Here is a 19,283-nt window from a genome sequence, read left to right on the forward strand (position 1 = left end):
CTTCTCTTCCATTTAGTTAATTCTCTTCCCACATTCCTACTTCTCATCCATCATACATTATCCCTGCTTCTCATTCATCATCCCTAAGACTCATACATCATCCCAAATTCTCATCCATGCATCTCATCCTTGCTTCTCATCCATCATCACTACTTTCTATCCATCATCCCTACTTCATTTCCATCATACATCATGGCTACTTCTCATCCATCACTCCTGCTTCTCATCCCTACTTCTCATCCATAATCCCTACTTCTCATCCATCATTCCTACTTCTTATTCATTTTACATCATCCCTATTTCTCATCTGTACTTTATATGCACATCTGCTATTCCTCATTCCTCGACCCTCAGTCATACCAACACATTTTCAGTTTTGTGAAACACACCTTCACACTGGTTGGCAACAGCCAATCAGAGTTAAAAGAGAGCACTGCATTCTATTTCACTGAAAAACAGCCTTCTCATTGCATGTGCTGAATGAAGATGGAGGAAATGAAATACAACTGTGTGTTTGTTTCCAGTGAATTCACAGATGTACACAGTGCTTAATTTGGAGCGACAGTTGCCACTAGGGGGCACCAGCACTTATTTTTGAGGGTTGGTACTTATTTTGCTGCATCAGGCAATTAGTGTGAGCAAAAGACAATTATGGAAAAGATGAAGCAAAGAAAGATGACAGAGCGTCACAAAGGGAGAAAGCAGAAAGCTGTGAGAGTAAGCTGAATGGACAGGGAGTGCCTATAAGTGGATCAGAGAGGCCCAAGATGGCTTTAGGATTACGCTGCTTCAGTATTCTGTCCTCACACTTTTAAATGCAGTGCCGCCTGTTTCAGAGGAGAGTTTTGGGCACCCGCAAGTTTTTATTTACACATTAACCTCTGGCTGTACAGCATTATATTTTATTTAAGTAAGTGTGTTTTCTTTTTACACAGGCCTCTGCAGAAAGCTCTGCTAGTTTGGGGAAGACAAGGAGCCCTGTTATACAGTTAATTGAAAACCTTCTGGTTTCAGTTTCATATGTAGGACAGAAAATATTTAAAATCAACACTTGAGACAGTGCAATCCAATTCACTGGACACCTTTTCTGGTTTCATTTTTATTTGTAACAAATAAAATGATTAAGGGGGTCATTACGACCTCGGCGGTCATTTCGCAAGACTGCTGAGGTACCGCCGTGCTGAAGACCGCCAGTGGTGGCGGTCTTCCGCGCCGCGTATTATGACCGCTGGCAGGCCGCCGTCCTTTTTCGTTGCTCAACCTCCACCGCCACGTCAACAGAACAACGCCCACTGAATCACGTCCCATGATTCGGTGTGGCGGTGTTCTGGTGATGGTGTTCTGGTGGCGGAGCTGCCCCCATGGATCCCGTCCCCTCCCGGAGGATCAACGGACAAGGTAAGTTGATCGTCCCTTAGGGAAGGGGGTGGGGGGGCGTTGTGTGTTGTGTGCGTGCATGGGGGTGTGCGTGTGAGAGTGTAGAGGGGGTGAGTGAGTGAGTGTATCCGTGCGGGGGTGCTGTGTGTATGGGAAATGTGTGCGGGTCGGACGGTGTGCATGTCTGTTTGTATGTGTGCGGGTTTGTGTTGTCGGGGTGTATGTGTGCATGTAGGGGTGTGTATATGTGCATGTTGGATGTGTGTGCGTGTAGGGGTGTGTATATGTGCATGTTGGGGGTGTGTGCGTGTAGGGGTGTGTATATGTGCATGTTGGGGGTGTGTGCATGTAGGGGTGTGTATATGTGCATGTTGGGGGTGTGTGCGTGTAGGGGTGTGTATATGTGCATGTTGGGGGTGTGTGCGTGTAGGGGTGTGTATATGTGCATGTTCGGGGTCGGGTGGGAAGGGGGTTGTGCCACCTTTGAGGGGTGGCAGGGGGGTGTTGGGGGAGGATTTGTGGGGGGTAGCGGGGTGGGGTTGACCCCTATCAGTGCCAGGGAAGGAATTCCCTGGCACTGATAGTGCCTACCGCCATGGATCTCATGGCGGTTCCCAACCACCCGAGATCCATGGCGGTATGCAGGGTCCTTATACCGTCGGTGGTCTAGTGACGACCGCCGGGCTGGAGACCGCAATCTCCAGTCCAGCGGTTCTCACCACCATGGCGGTCGGAATGGTCAAGTACCGCCGCGGTCATAATTCCAATTTTTTTCCACCGGCCTGTTTGCTGTCTTACCGCCGCTTTACCACCGACCGCCAAGGTCGTAATGAGGGCCTAAGTCTGTGGCTGCCTTTAGCTATGAGAGCTTTTTTATCTTTTCTTGCAGTTTGCAGACTTCAGGTCTGGTTGAGATTCAGTTGTGTAGGAAACTGGGAAGAACAAGGTCTGAATAGAGGGGAAGATTAAGGTAAACACAGATTCAATAAAGATAAAAGCTAGGATGACTTTTAAAATGTTTCATTTACAAACCCTTAATGTCAGCAGGATACACTTGTATGTAACATGTATTTTGTTTTCTTCTTAAAGTTCTTAAAGTTAACATTGGGGTCAGGGAGAATGTTAGCCAATTAGAAAAACTCACACCTTCATGTTTTCATTTTTCATGTTAACACACTGCATCTGAATAATGTTTTGATCTCTTCATCCCCAATTGCCAAATAGTGTTTTTCTTTTTAATTACAACATGTTGAAAGACTATTAGTACTGACAACCATCAAGTTATTAGTAGGCTTCAAATATACAAAGGATAACTATTTTATTAAACCTCATATCTCCCGGTTTTGATATTTTCCCTGCAAATTTCAACTTTTTGCACCAGCCAGTTGTATGGATAGCTTTAGATGCTTATCTATGATTTTGTTGAAATCTGAGTTTAACATCACAGAAACATTTGGTTGACTGTTTTTTGCATTTTCGTTTTATTTGATTTATTTGTAGGATAGCAACACTGGCTGTGCAAGCAATGGCCTCTGAAGTATTTTACAAAAGTTCTATATTGAAATATTGCTATCTAAACTTTCAACTTTGCAGGCAACATATTTGAATGCTGTAATTAAAATACTTCCAACTCACATATGTTTAAATTATTCTGACAATACTGCTAACACAATTGAATACCTCTCACTCAAATGTTGTTTACATGAGTATCCCCAGTGATTATTGTCTCTTAGTGAAGCATGAGCAATGCACCCAAGTAGTGTGCTCAAGAACCCCAGTTACTTTATCACTGTGAACACCACTTATCATCAGTGAACCCCAATGCTGCAGTGCCCCAAATTCTAATATTTCTATACTGTGACCCACAATCTTTCTTGCCAATTCAACTTGCTCATGATGTATATCATCTGTTACTATCTAGTATTAGCAATCTAGCTCCTTTTTTGACAGACTATAGAGCCCCTAGAAATAGGCATAATGCCCTTAACAAACACCATCTTGTTTTCTCCTATAGGACCAACAATTAAAATTCAAGAGACAGTGCTTAATTATAGACAGGAATATACAGTAGCTCTGGATGACAGTATCAAAAAATCTCAGGAGCATACAACCCAGACCCAAAGCACACTAAACATCAACTCATGCAGCTCTGTTTAGGTAGTCCGTACAGCAGTTATCAAATATACTTCTCATAATCGTGGATATAGGTTTGATGATACAAAGTAGCCCTCAACAATATCAACAAACAACATTGTTTTAGACAGAACTAAAAATGCTCTTTCTCTGACAGCACAAGCTAGACAGACCTTTACACTGTGGTAGGCACACCAGAGCCCCCAAGACTTCTAGGTCCTGATTTAAGTTGATTGCAGTAGTATCGCATAGTGTGTCTGGTGTCTCTGCACAAGGATAGTCAGGTTCCAGGCACACTGAATCTGATACGATCAGCCCAGAAATCGCCTAGGGGGTTGGTGGCAAGAGCAGCCTGGCCTCATCCCTGGCAACTGCCTGACCTCTTTGTGGTGCACACTGGAACTTGTAAGGCTCCCCCCTGCCAGAATACATCCTCCCTCTAAGCACTCAGGATAATGATGTAAACAACATTTGAGTAAAAGATATTTGATTTTGTTAGTGGTATTGTCAGGATAATGTAAACAGATGTGAGTTGGAAGTATTTTATTTACAGCATTCAAATATGTTACCTGCAAACTGTGAAGTGTTGCTAGCAATATTTCAATATAGAACTTTCATAAAATACTTCAGACACCACTTAACACCACGAAATGTAAACATTGCTTGCTCAACCATTGTTGCAATCCCACAAATAAAGTCATAGAAAACGAAAATGCAAAAAACAGTCAAACAACTCTTTCTGTGATGTTAAACTGAGATTTCACCAAAACAATTGACAGCCAGCTAAAAATATCTATACAACTGGCGGGTGCAAAATGTTGAAATTTGCAGGGAAAATATCAAAATATGGAGTTATGAGGTTTAATAGAATAGGTATACTTTGTATATTTGAAGTCTACTAATATTTTGATGCATGTCATTACAAATAGGCTTTCAACATGTTGTACTTAAAAAGAAAAACACTTTGTGGCAATTAGGGATGAAGCAATCAAAACACCATTCAGATGCAGTGCAACACGAAAAAGGAAAACATGAAGGTGAGATTTCCCTAATTCGTTAGCATTCTCCCTGACCCCAATGTTAACTTTAAATACATTAAGAAAAACAAATTCATGGTATTTGTGAGCAAGTAATAGATGCTAGCCCGCTGTGCATGCTGCTAACATTAAGGGTTTGTAAACGAAACATTTTAAAAGGCATGCTAGTTTTTATTTTTATTGAGTCAGTATTTACCTTGAACTTTCCCCTTGTTCAGGCCTTGTTCGTCCTGGTATCCTACACAACTGAAGGTCAACTGGGCCTGAAATCTGCAAACTTCAAGAAAAGAAAAAAACAACCCTCAGAGCTAAAAGCAGTGTCAGACCTAAATGTTGTATTTGTTACAAATAACAAACCAGAAAATGTTGTATTTGTTACAAATAACAAACCAGAAAATGTTTCTGATTCATTGTACTGCTGTCTCTAGTGTTGATTTTTTACATTTTCTTTCCTACATATGAAATTGAAAACAGATTTTTTTTTGCTGAACTGCCTAACTCTTTCTCCAAGAGCTGACTTATGGCCAAAGTAGGGCTCCTTGTCTTCCCCAAACCAGCAGAGCTTTATGCAGAGGCCTATGTAAACAGAAAGACACTTAAATAAAATGAAATGCTGTACAGCCTCATATTCACTCCAAACAAGCACACATTTGTATTTCCTCTCATCAGTCTTCATCTAGCACATGCAATGAGAAGGCTGGTTTTCAGTGAAATAGAATGCAGCTCTCTCTCTCTCTCTCAACTCTGTTTTGTTTTGCCAACCAATCAGTGTGAAGGTGTGCTTCACAAAACTGAAAATGTTTTGGTATAATTGAGGGATGAGGACTAGGGACGATGGATGAGGAGTAGGGATGATGGATGATGTATTAGATGTAAGGATGAGAAGTAGGGATAATGGATGATTCATGAGAAGTAGGGATGAGAAAAAGACATGATGAATCATGGATGAGAAGTAGGCCTGGTGGATGGTGCATACAAAGTATGGATGAGAAATATGGATGATGCATGATGGATAAGAGGTAGGAATGATGGATAAGAAGTAGGCATGAGAAGCAGGGATGAGGGATGAGAAATAGGGATGATGGAAGAGAAGTAGGGGTGATGGATGAGATGTAGGGATAAAAAGGAGGTATGAGGGATAAGAAGTAGGGTTGATGGATGAGAAGTAGGGATGATGGATGAGACATAGGGATCATGTATGATGAATAAGAAATAGGGATGATAGATGAGAAGTAGGTATAATGGATAAGAAGTAGGGATGATTGAAGAGAAGTAAGGATGATGGAAGAGAAGTAGGGATGATGGAAGAGAAATAGGGATGATGGATGAGATGTAGGGGTGATGGGTGAGAAGTAGGGATGAGAAGCAGGGATGAGAATTTGTGATGGTGGAAGAGAAGCAGGGATGATGGTTGAGATGTAGGGATGATGGACGAGAAACAATGATGAGAAGCAATGATGAGAAGCAGGGATGGGAAGTAAGGATGAGAAAGAGGGATGAGATGTAGGGATGAGGAGTGAGGAATTAGAATGTCCTAAAATGGATGGTGTACATGAAGAACATGGTTACGTTGTTTGTCTTAAGCTATGCAACTTGCGTGCATTATTAACACAAGCCATTCTACAAAGAAAGCATGATTTGTACTTATGCTAATACCTATAAAGCGCACAAATCAATCTTCTCTCCAGTTTCTATTTCTAGCCTATTCATCATTTGTGGGTGGTTACCATCTCCCCCTGTTGTGTGTATCTCAGTACCATAGATATCACACAAACACACTCACACGCATGCATGCACACACACACACACACACTCTCTCTCTCAACAGGGTTCAAGCTAAGGCATGACTACTGGACAGATATAGGAATGCTGCCGCTCTGCCTTTCAAAGTCTTCCTTCTGGCTTTCTGTTTAGGTGCTTAAATGTTTCAAAGCTTCGTAAAATGCCACAATAAACAACAATGTTTTAGACTGATCTGTATAGATACCTGCATATCAAACACTACGTATCAGGAATCCCTGCACTATCATTTAAATAGCCTTGGAGGAGGAATTAAAAAACGATTTCTTTTTGGGGACATTTCTCTTGTGTATTATTTATGCTTTCCCTGGGAGGAGCTAGATTTTAATATTTGCTGTAGAGCATTAGAACCAAAGCACCACCCCATAATGCCACCATGATCAACTTTCATGTTCTGTATATCAAAAGATGTTTTTTTCCACATGATAATGTTGTTTCTCATCTTCAGAGAACCATTAGGAAAATAACGAGTCATAGGGGTTCCTTCTTCGCTTTACCTGTCCCAGTATTCCTGAACTTCTCCACTAAGTCAGAGTCATGTAATTACGGTAATACGTTTGTCAGTGTGGCCGAATTAGTATGCGTACATACAAAGTATATTAACAGGAGAGTGGCCGATTCAAACGTGCTCTTTTCATAGAGATCTGAAATCAGTGATCAGCCAAAGTTTTGATTCACAAATGCACACTGTGAGAAAATACCTCTTCTTGCATGGTAGCCCCATTTATTGTCGTCTGATGCTCCTGATTTGTCAGGTGTGGCACTGCTGACCAGGCTTCATTGTATCCCTGTAGCTCTGATCCCTAAAACATAAAAGAATTGGTTAATGTCTAATTGAATGAAAATACACAAATGGCATGGTAAATTAAATGTCACCTGTGGATTGCTGCTCATGTTGTCATTCACTAGACTGTCAAAAAAAGTCTGACTTCAGGTCTACCAGTCTGCTGCAGCCTTTAAAGTGCTACAACAAGGTGATGGATGTAATGCTTGAATTAAATTCAGCCACTGGTAATTACTCACGGTGGCATTCCAGTCCATCTTTTTTTGCACACCCTACCACCTCACTTTGTACCCAGACATATGCAAATCAGTCTAGACTCTGCTCCTGTAGGAACGGTCCAGTCCCACCTGCCAATACAGGTCCTCCCTGAACAATAAGGCAAGCAACCCAAGACCGGTTTTGCCCTTATTAGGGCTCATCAGTTAGGTATAGCTTGTTTCCACTGACACAGTGTGCACAGGACCCATGTCAAATCCCACCTAGGGTGTCACAGTGATGTATACAAAAAGTGATAGATGGAATGCTTAAATTAATCTCAGCCACTGACAGTCACTGTGGGTTGCAGTCCAGTTGTTTGTCCGTAATGGGAAGTTGAGTTGCAACGCTGATTGGTTGAGGTTCAAAGTTGCTGTTTATGGAGATGATTGTTTTACAGAAAAGTTATGAGAGCTTGTTGCAAAGCTCTTGTGAGGACGCGATGTTGCTTGAGGTGACTGGAGGCATGTTGAAATATTTGAGTTGGGCAAAGATTGTTAGTGCCAATGTTGATGCAATCTGCAAGAGCTGTGCATTTGGTGTTACGTCTCTGCTGGTGGTAGCGTCTTTAGGCTGATTTGCAGATGTTTTTATCTGTGGTGTCTTGACTTGTTCCACATTTGTAGCTCCAGTTGCTTGCACTAGCGTGTGGTCAGCCTCTGTGTGCCAAATGGCCCATGGTTGTTTTCTTGCCATTCGGTTGCGCTTTTGGGGAGCTATGGTGTTGGTGCATGTGGTGATCCAGCTGTTGATGTTCTTGATGGCTTATAACTTATTGCTAGTGTGCACTGGCTGGGTCGTGGAGAAGGAGGCAGCTCACTTCTATTATGTGATGCTTTTCCAGCTGTAGCAGGTATTTCAAGTGGTGGTAGGTCTGTCGTGGTGCGGTATGGGTATTGTTAAACTGACTATGGCATGGTCCAGGTCATAGTTGTCCAATAGATGTCAAGTGGATTGGATGGGTTTGGTAACATGCCATGTGAGGCCAAGGTTTCTGAGGTTTTCCTAGAAAGGCCATAGAGTTGTGTGATATTCTAGGTGAAGGTTAAGGTGCTGGCATTGATGACGAAGGTTGCGATCAAGTCCGTTATGTCACTGTCTGTTATGTCACTGGCAAAAATGGTGCTTGGTCTTGGTGATCTGTATATGAAGGTGATAGGTATCTTGAACATGAGCTGTTCCATCTAGCTCGCCTGGGTGTCCGTGTAGGTGGTGCAGCTGATATTATATTTAAATATGATGGTGATTCTGCCTCTAAGCTTGTGTGGTCAGTCATGTTTGTTGATCTTTAAGCTGGCGGTATGGCTATAGTGATATCTGGTGCAGAGGCTGGGTATAGCCATGTTTCAGTGACGAAGAGCAAGGCAGGAACATGGTCATTGAATAGGTCCCATATTGTGACATTTTTGATGAGCCAGCAGGTGTTGAAAAGAACGCATACAAGTGTGGGTGGTGCTTGGTCTGTATGAATGGGTGGCTGGTTTGTGTAAGTGTGAGCGAGGGGGTTGTGGATGCTGTTGTTGCAGGAGTGGTGGGTGCAGGGTGTGGGAGAGTGAATGAAAACTTGTTAGATGTGAAAGTGAAAGCTCCTACCTTGTTATGAGCTGTCACAGCATTGTGGTGAGTGATGGCTGGGGTTGAGAGCACAGAGTGTGGCAGGGTAGTGGTGGTTAGGGGAAGAACCAGTGTTCTTGACACTATGCGAGGTCCCGGCATTGACGTGCACAGGTGGGCTTGGCCCTGGTGCATCTTTTGTGTGCCTGGGCATGTCCATGCTGCAGTCACCATTAAGAACTTCCTGGAAGGGAGAAGGAGCATAGGGTTCCATGGGTGGGAAACCAGTGATGTCACAGATGGATGATGGGAAATCCAAATTTGTCACTTCCTGTGAAGATGGAGGATAGGAAATATAGTGATATCACTTCCTATGTAGATGGATGATAGGAAAGTTCAGAACAAAATACTAGTTCTGTTAACTCAGGTTTGTGATAAGCTACAGAAATGATTCAACCACTATTTTAAATATAATTGTTAAAAATCTAATTCCCTGGTGAAGTCAGATTTGTGACGAAAATTCAGGAAAAGTAACTTGTAAAAAGTTAGATTTTGTCTGCCTGAAACTGTAGTTGTCTAGTTAGTATTAGCCTGCTAGCAACTGGCCCCTGTCAGTGTTTCCCTTTAATAAGATGTGGAAACTCCTCCCAAAACAATAAAAAAATGTGTTGGACCTGCCCCCCTCTACAGGATCTCCCACAAACCTTTTGCCTTCATCCCTGCTGTTTCCTAAAATGATTTTTTGTTGGCACTAAGTCTCTGTGCACTTTACAACTGCTAACCAGTGGTAAAGTGCTTGTGTCCTCCTCACAAAGCAAGGTAAAATTGGTCTACGCCTGATTGGCACCTTTAATTTACCTGTGGAGCCCTAGTATAGGGTACCTAAACTCTTGTAAATTACCTGCTGCTAGTCGGACGGCAGCACCTATTGTGCCACCCACTAAAGCAGCACTTTAAAACATGTCTCAGGCATGTATTGCAGTTTAAAACTGCCAGTTCGACCTGGTAAAATATACCTTAGGCCAGGCCTAAACCTTCATTTTTAAAACATATGTAAAGCTTAAGGTAGGCAGTAGACATCCCATCGGGAAGGGTACATTGCATTAGAAAAGTAGGACATGTGTTTTTAAGTTTTATATTTCCTGGCAGTGAAAAACGACTAAATATATTTTTCACTATAAGATCTACCTTTCCCAAATGATAGCATCGGGTTACCCTATTACATTTAATAAATGTTAACGTTTGGTTGGGAGAATTTAGAAATGTCCTGTTTGGACAGAAATGAATTGTAGTTTAAACTTCTCTTTAATAGTAAAGTCGGACCAAAAATGTGACTTTTAAAAAGTTGCCATTTTCCTGTTTAAAAGCTTACACAAATGTCTTAGCTCTTCCAGCTGACTGGGCCTGTTAATGTCTCCACCAATTAAAAATGCATATTGGGCCCTGATAGTGAACAATAGGGTTCTAGATGTGGGCAGGATGGAACATCCTGCCTGGATGGGTGGGGGCAGAGCTGTTCCCTGCCCCACTTAATTTTCAAAGGGTTTGATTCCAGCACACACAAACACCCTGCCACTAGTCTTTTGTCACCCCAGACTTCTTGGATTTCTGGAAGCCTTGGCAGTGGAAGGGAAAACCTTTCCAGAACCACATGTGGGAGTAGTCTAGAAAATTACCCCATTTCAAAGAATGACATCAGGAATAAAAAAATAATGGACCTCCTGAGCCACTGTTCAGTACACTTCTAGACTTGAAGATATTACTAAAGAAGGACTGCCTTGTTCCCCAGAGGACTGCCCTGCTGCTTGAGGCCTGCTATATTCCTCAGACAACTGTCCTGCTGCTTGAAGCCTGCCTTGTTCCCCAGAGGACTGTCCTACTGGCTGAGGACGGTTGTGCTCTCTGTAAAGGAAGGCTAGACTCGCTCCCTTCATCCGAGGCAAACCTGAGTGACTCTAAGGGTCAGTTGGCTGACCTTGTGTTCTGAGCTACAGAGAAACATCAAGCTCCTAAGGCCTCCCTGCAAATGCCCAGCTGACCTGCTGCAACTGGACCTGTCCGGACTTGCAACTAGCCCTGCCTGAGCCCTGTTGGCCTCTGTGAGAGTGAGCCCCTGGCCACCAAGAGGTGACTCCTGGGGTCATGGACCCTTGGCTGGTAACATAGTGCACCCCTCTTCAAGAAGAAGGTGAAAATCCTGAAATTGGGCTTTCACAACACCCAAGCTGTTCTTTTTGCCAAAAGCCTCCTTCTCGTGGCCTCTTCCAGCATGAAAATAACTCTTTGTGATGGCTTTGAGAAGGTAACTCCTCGTCCCTGTAGCCCACCCACAGTCCATTGCAATTGGCTTGAAATTGTGGCTACGAGTGGTGTTTTTTGCTTTTTTGTGAAATTTACAATTCTATATCACTGATTCTACTGATTGGATTTTGTCATTCTGGTCTCACTTTGTTTATTAAATATTTCTACATTTTTCTAAATTGGTTTAGAATTTTGTTTGTTGTGTTTTCACTATATTACTGTTCGTGTGCTGCATAAATAGTTAGCATAGTGCCAACAAGTTAAGCCTGAATACTTTTGTGTCAAATTACCACAGAGTTAAGCACTGGTTAATTTATTGACTTTTGTGGACCTTCCCGACAAAGGTTGTGGTTGTTGCTTAACTACTTGTTGCTTGAGTAGGCTTTAACCTCCCTCAACCAATAACCCAATTTCTTACGGAATGGCTTAGGCTTTTTGGCAAAAGCACCTGAGTGTGAGGAATGTGACTAGGGTGAGGCCTGCCCATTCTTAGTAATATGTAAAAGGAGACCTGGGGTAGAGAAGCCTTTGTTCAACAGACCATCTGGGCACCAGCCCAATGAAAAGTGATTGCTTGGTGTGGTTGAGTAGGAGACAACTGGTCAATTCCATAGACACAGTCCTGACCGAACCTTGGACACCAAGTGTTGATTGGCAGACCTCCTATCTGGGCTTGACCCTGGTGGTTTCCTCTGCTGCAGTGTCTTGGCTGCTAAGTGCTGTCCCTGATGTCCTGGGAGCCTGCTCTCAGGGTGAGGATACAGAGGCCCGAAGGGTGGAGCAGGAGAAGGAAACAATGTTTTTACACAGCCAGTTTATACAATACATATTGTGATTAGCGGGGAAATTATTTTTCATAATGTGTGTGGACCTGCACAGCATTACATTTTGTTATGAGATCTGGGCAATTGTTTAAGGACTGACCCCATGATAGAGTTCAGATGCAGTGGTTTGGGGGATCTGTATGCCCACACAGAGAACTGAGTGTTTTGTCCACAGCTCTCCAACATGTTTTGACTTTTATTCACATTGCCAATGTGTGCAGTCTCCTTGGTCACCCACCTACTTTCACCTAGGTTTGCCTCGTGTCATCCAGTACCACTTCAAAGCACATTCATTCCTATTAAGTGCAACCCAAAAGATGCTTTTATCAAACTTTTCATTTATTGGTAGATCATGGTGTGCTCTGGAGGGCACAGCCTGTCTCCAGGAGCATTAGTGAGAGAACAAGTGTGCTTGTGCTGTGGATTGCTAAAGGCCTTAAAAGTACAGTCAGAGATTCAATTACTCTCTAAATTTTATATATTATTATTAAAATGCAATTGTATATATTTTTTTGCCATTTTCATTTTGATAACAGTCTGCAGACACTATTCTTTCAGCACCCTGCTCATTCAGATTTATCAGTTGCTCAACAGAATTCAATTTTGTTACAAACTGAGCATAACATTACCCTCTACAATGTAGTTGTAAATTATTATTGTGAAAAGAACTATGGTTTCTGTCAAAATACTCCAAATGCCTGTGACCAGCAGTGGAAAGTCCATTAAACCCTTATTGCCACCTTCACATAGCAGTATGTCACACGGACTTCAACACTGAACTCAGATACAACTATAAACGCAAGACAGTAGGCCGAATCACCAACGCATTTGTGAGTCTGTGAAGTATTACTACAGGACTCTCTTTTTCAGACTGTTACATACCTTTATGAAACGCCCCGAAATGTCCAACTCCCTATTAAGAAAAGAGCTAAGATGGCAGAGTCCCTACTACTTGTACAAACTGCTGTAGGCAGTCAACAGCACGAGAAAACGTGGCAATCACACACTCAAAAATTGTCTAACACAACCAATTGTATATGAATATTCCCCAAATATTCCCATTTGAGATATCATGGGGCAAATTCATAAAGCCATGTGAGATTCTGCAAAAGAGTAGTAGAGGAGAACAACCTGTAGTAATCCAAAATACTGTTCTGAAGAGACCATAATGAATTTTAACAAAATGCTCCGGCATGGCCACAAGGTTGTAACAGATCTGATGCTTTATAGCGCGTGAAAAAAAGAATAAACAAAATATTTAATTTTTAGTGGGAACATTAAATGCAAATGAAACTTCACTGACAGCTTGAACAGCAAATAATTACTTTATTTCACATTTCCCTCATCAACAAATCGCAGGAAGAAAAAGGCAGGATAAAATAGTCTATTGTGGCATTTTACTCTCTTGCAAGATTTCTCAGCCTTGGTGTTAGATTTTTAGTGATGTACCACCTCTTCCCCCATGTACACAGGGGTGTATGATAAACCAGAATTCTCTCCTCCCTTTTAGATCTCGCCTGCAATAGTGCATGTGCTTCATGCTTCTCACTTGTAAGAGATATTGTAAACAACAAGGGGCTTGCAGCCTGCCCTTTCTTAAACATTTGTTGGCTTCACTGCCACTCTTATTTGCTGACTTCTGATTGGCCAGTACATTCTGGCTTCAAGTCCTATTCTTTCAACTAGTATTGACTGGTGTCCTTCCGCTTATTGCACTGTGATTGAGGTGCTACTTTGATATTTTATTTTTCCCTGTTGACCTTGTTGAACCACTTGCCATTTGTAGCAGTGTTTTACTGTGCCTTACGCACTTCAAATAAGCCCTTTCTCCTTTGATGTGGATATTTATTGTGACAACAGATGTTATCTGCATTTAATGTGACAACAGATGTTATCTGCTCCCAGATGTATTTCAGCATGGACATAGGCAGAATTGTTTTGTTTATTTGATAAGATTTATGCCGAATTACATTTTTTTTTCTCGCATGGGGAGATTACCTGATTTTCACAGAATCACAGGAGTGTTGCACCAAGACTTAACAAACATTGCCAAAGCCAATAGGGGTCAACTTTGAGACTGTTGGCTCCGCACTTTCCTTTTGTTCATGCTGTAAAGCATGGGCATTGCTGAGTTTGGCAGTATTTATAGCTATGCTGTAAGCAGCGTGGCTGCTGTGCAGTATAGCTAAAAGTAATAATGATGCAAAAAGACAATCATGCATCCAGCGCTAATGCACTTAAAAAGAGTGCTATAGCCTTGGCTGTGTTATTTTACTTTTTAAAATTAGTTTTAGCCACACTACAAAACATCCGCACTGCTGTAGAGCAAGGCTGCAATACACTGCTAAACCAATAGCTCTCAAAGGCAAGACCTATTGGCTTTGCCAATGCTTGTTTATTTTGTCTCAGGACAGTCTCCTAGCTTGTACACTGTGAAAGTTCAGCTTGAGCACTCTTTGCAATCTTTAACCACCCTTCCCTTCCACCTTTATCCTTCCACTGAGTTTTTACACACCAATAATCCCTTTAATAATTTTGCACTGTCATCTTTTTCCAACTGTATACTGTTGGAGAAGCTCCGTGTAATGCCAGCAAGTTGGCTTAGTTAGCTAAGTGCTGACGTTTAGTGAGATCTGCAGTTTCATGAGTTAAATGCTTGTCAGGGACAGCTCTGCTTATCATCATTCTGCATTGCCTGGGAAACCAATCTACTTATAACTGCTCTTTTGGGGGACCTGTATAACATGCTGTGAATGTTGACAAATAGGCAGACACATGGCTTTGTGTAGGACAAAAGAAGCTTCATGTCTTTTGGATCTCCTCAACAGCAAAGTGTATGATGATGGTGATGTTCTCAGTAAGTGACAGAGTATGAAAACTTGGAGTATACCACATTAGGATGCGGTCTCTGCAGCAGTAGAAATGAAAACACCAATCAGCCCTTATTACCTTATGTTTCGATTCGGCCCAGCTTGCTTCATTCCTTATTTATTTTCTAAAACTCCCTTGTTTGGATTGCTTATTTCCATCTTGTCAGTGGCTATGTTCTTATAATGTTTGGTGGGATCATTCTGCCAGACGCGCCTCTTCTGACACCCAGGAGCTGCTTGCCACTTGTCAGTCAGGACTAGTAAATAACAAAGAAAGCACCATGGAACAGCAACCACCCCACCTGCAACTGCCTCCACAGTTGTCTCCCGGCTCCCAAACCCCACCACCGCCAAGGATATAGTATCAGAATTGGAGGATCTTTAGATACTGTCTCTAATCTCGGTCTTCGGTCTTGGTCAAAACTGCTTCCACACATGCAGAATAACCAAAGCCCAGGAATAGCAGACAACAGCTGACAGTTTACCAGGACCGAAAGAAATCTTCAAGGGAAGGTTCCCGAGAACTGACCTCACCTCACCTCCATTGCACCATTATTTTTACCCTGCAGCACCATGTGGTTTTATTCCACTTTGAAATACCAACAGTGACAGCAGTCAAAAACATTACCTTGCAACCACTGTAACATGCCTGATGTCTTCTGGTTCACACAGCGCAGTAGGACTGTCAAGGGGGTGTTTCCGGGGAATGGAGCACCAGCATCTTCTGGCTTCTCAACGTCCATCTCTTTCAAAAGCCTTTGAACCTCTGGAGGTCAGTAAACTGAGTGTGGAATGATAAAGCCATGTTATTAGGCAGAATGTAAAATGCTGCCTATGATCAGGCAGGCATACCAACAGTTGCCCATTCCCCAAAACCACAGTGCATTTCAGAATCAAAGCAACGTTCTGCAGGTACTATACAGCCCTGAGTATCTCTGCTTTGCAGCCTAATTGACAAAGTTAAAAATAGCTTGCCATCATATAACTAACCTGTGTTGCAAATGGGAATCATCTGTGGGCTATGTCAACGGCCAGACCTTAGGTCAATCCAGAAAAATGCATTAGTGGAAATGGCATTCGTGGTTGAGTCTGGACTAACTATGAGCAGGGATTTGCAGGCCACGACCATGTTGCAATGAAGAGGGTTGAACTGGAGGGTGAGTATAAGAGTTTTGATGGCTCTTGAGTACAACTCTGTTTGTGTTGGGATAAGAATGTGGTCAGGTAGCTAAAATAAAAACCTTAATTAAAAAAAAAAATGAATGTTTTTGTCAGTCTCTATTTTCAGTTCTTTGTGTAGCTCAGTGTTGACCATTGTGCGTTTTCACTGATACCCAGCACACTAGCACGCCTCTTTACCAGCAAGCTAACTGTGTGCACACCGAGGACCATCACGGACAAAAAGAAAATGTCAGACGAAACATCTTCGCCTGTTGGAGGTCACTAGGTCACTGCCTCTTGAAGAAACCAGCAGCTGTGTTAAAACATCCTCAACGCAGCCTTTCACCTGTTTACAGATTATATACCTTCTACAAATACTTGTAGCCCTCTGACTTCTAGACTGTATGTCTCCATGTTATTTGACCAATATATTCTATGCGCAATTATAATTGAATAATTTATATCTTTCTATAATCAAAAGTTGCCAAATTACGTTTTGTTCTGGAAATGTTGAGTGTTTTGCACGTCTCCTTTATTAGTTTTAGCGCTTATTTTTTTTCCACATACGAAATGTTATCTAAAATACCTGAATATGTTGGTATTACTCTTCAAGAAATTCGTGTAATTCCTCAGCCAATTTTCTTGTAATTCTTTTTTAGGAAGATTGACAGATGATATCGCACTCTTTGGAAACAGTTGGAAAGAAAAGGATCCCAAGGATATGTTTGAATGGGAGGCCCCTTTTCACTACGAGCCACCTTGTCTAATGCAAAGCAAGATGTTTTTACAGGTGGGAGCCATATTGTGATATCTCTCACAAGGATGTATATAAACAGAAAAATACACATAGATACTTTGGGCCTGTCTGGCTATTTATAGTGCTTCTTCAAAACAATAGCTGTCTTACTTACAATGGTCACAACATAAAAAGGCCTCTTAACAACTAAAGTAAGTAAAGTATTGTAACTATAATGCTGAGAGTGCATTTTATAATAAAGGTATTTAAACATTAGCACCCAGTAAGCAAAATCACACAAGCCCTGTCATATGCTAAATATTACACTCTATTTGCTCAGCCTCAACAAATATTGAGTATATATTGCAGGGTCTTATTCCGTTGTTGTGCATAATTCCTGGCTAGTTCTTGTGAAATGTATTCAAAGGAAGCAATCTGCACATAAAAACAACTGACTTAACAGGTCCATTGTGCTTGACTAGTGAGAGTAGAGACTATGGGCCTGTTTCCGATTATGCCGTCCCCGAGCTGGTGGTCCAACTACTGCCTCCAATGCGGTCTGACCGCCAAATTACAATGATGGCGGTTAGAGCCCAAAAGACCTCTGCAACTGCTGGGACCTTGGATCCCGCTGCCGCAGCAGTAGGGAAAGCCATAATCAATCGCAGAGGTGCTGATGCCGGCACTGCCATGCTGATCAGAACCTGCCTTTCCACCAAGCTTTTGACGGTGGGGATCCTGCCATTAAAAGCTCAGTGGAAAGACAGAGAAAGGGATAAAAGGGGGGCCCTGCACCTATATTGCCCATGGCATGGGCAGTGCAATGGCCTCCCTGCCAGCACAGTCGGTATGTGCACTGTCTGACATGGCAACAGTGAGCTTCTGGCTATGCTGGTGGCACAGTCAGTGTAGCTGGCAATGGCCTCCGCTCTCCCTGCGCCACCAGCCCTGCAGGAACATCTTAATGTGATTGACCGGAGGCCGTCTGCTTGGTGGCATCCTCCCAACAGCCGCTTTGGCAGTATGACGGTCTGACCACCAGTGTCGTAATCAGGTCCTCTGTGTCCAAAAGTGAGTGGAATTTATTCAGTGCTTATTTTGACTAATTGTATGCTGGTGGGAGCTACTTGTTTTTGGGCATCCACACATATTTTCCTTCATCAGATATTTATTGAGGGCAAGAGAGAGGAAAATTCAAAAGGCAGAGACAGTGGAAAAGAATGATGGAAAACCTGTCCCTCATGGACAAACCAGGAAAATGCTAGTTGATGAAAGAGGTATGAGGTGTGTTTTGGTATTTGATGCACTGACTTTTAATTGCACCAGTTGCAGGATTCTGAGCAAAGTGTCGGCCATCAGCACTCATTCCTTTACAAACTAAACATTGAATTAATTAATTGAATAACGATGTAAGCGGAAGATTAACTATATGTAAGAATATATGAGATGTTCCAAAATACCTCAAACCCTTATTTAATGTTAACAATCCTTTCAGAAGCACTCCCCTAAAGTAACTGGCCTCGCCCTAGCCATACCAACTTTTCAGGGTCACATGCATGACATATAGCTGGCCCGCAGCCTTTCCAGCTTGCCAGGTACATGGCCCCAATAGATGATTGTCTGGACCCGAGAACAATGTCTCCCCCACACAGCCAAAGAGTGATGAGCTGGATTGGTAACTGGCTCTACCATTGTCTAACTGACGTTCACAAACCAAAGTCTTGACACGTAACTGACTTACTGCGTCCAGCTCCAGAAGAATCGGGCTAAGAGGTGACTGTATGCTCCCCTGCTGGTTACCCAGGGAATTAACTTGACATGTAACTGGCCCAAAGCCAGTTTATCAATCTTACTGAGATTTATATAGATTAATCACAAACGACACTATTCATTTTAAATATTTTTAGAGGATGTAAAATGATTGATAAAACCTTCAAAGGGTAAATATAGCCCCTAAAAATATAAAGAACGTAAAGCATTTTGACACATGATACAAGAAAACATACATTTTACAGATATACAAATGTCATTTATGTGTTCATTACAAAGGATAAAAAGAATTTAAGTGACTACTGGGTCCAAAGACCTGATGAGATATTCAGAACCTGCTCAGCAAACCGAGCGACTAAAATATTAAAATTAGAAAAAGACTGGATCAGAGCACAGTGTCGATGGTGTGTGTAAGGTAGAGCAGTAGATTTAGCGGCCAAACAGGAAAGATGAAGGGGCATATTTACAAGTCCGTAGCGCCACATAAGCATTATTTTTTGTGATGCTCCGGTAGCGCTGTGCACTGGGTCATATTTACAAGGTGGCGTAAAGACACTTTTTGAGCCTTAATACTACCTGAATATGGCCCCTTCACATGCAGCACTTTGCGTGGAAGGGGCATGCAATGGGTATTGCTGTTGGCGTTCCATAGCAACATCCATTGCATTTTGACGCTGCCAC

General features: G+C 42.3%; 1 protein-coding gene across 1 annotated transcript in view; it reads left to right on the plus strand.

Annotated features, from left to right (window-relative positions):
• OTOG (otogelin) overlaps positions 1 to 19,283 on the plus strand; it is a 956,473-nt gene that overhangs the window by 100,296 nt on the left and 836,894 nt on the right. The window lies entirely within an intron of this gene.

The sequence above is a fragment of the Pleurodeles waltl genome, chromosome 3_1 (assembly GCF_031143425.1).
Source record: "Pleurodeles waltl isolate 20211129_DDA chromosome 3_1, aPleWal1.hap1.20221129, whole genome shotgun sequence".
Lineage (NCBI taxonomy): Eukaryota > Metazoa > Chordata > Amphibia > Caudata > Salamandridae > Pleurodeles > Pleurodeles waltl.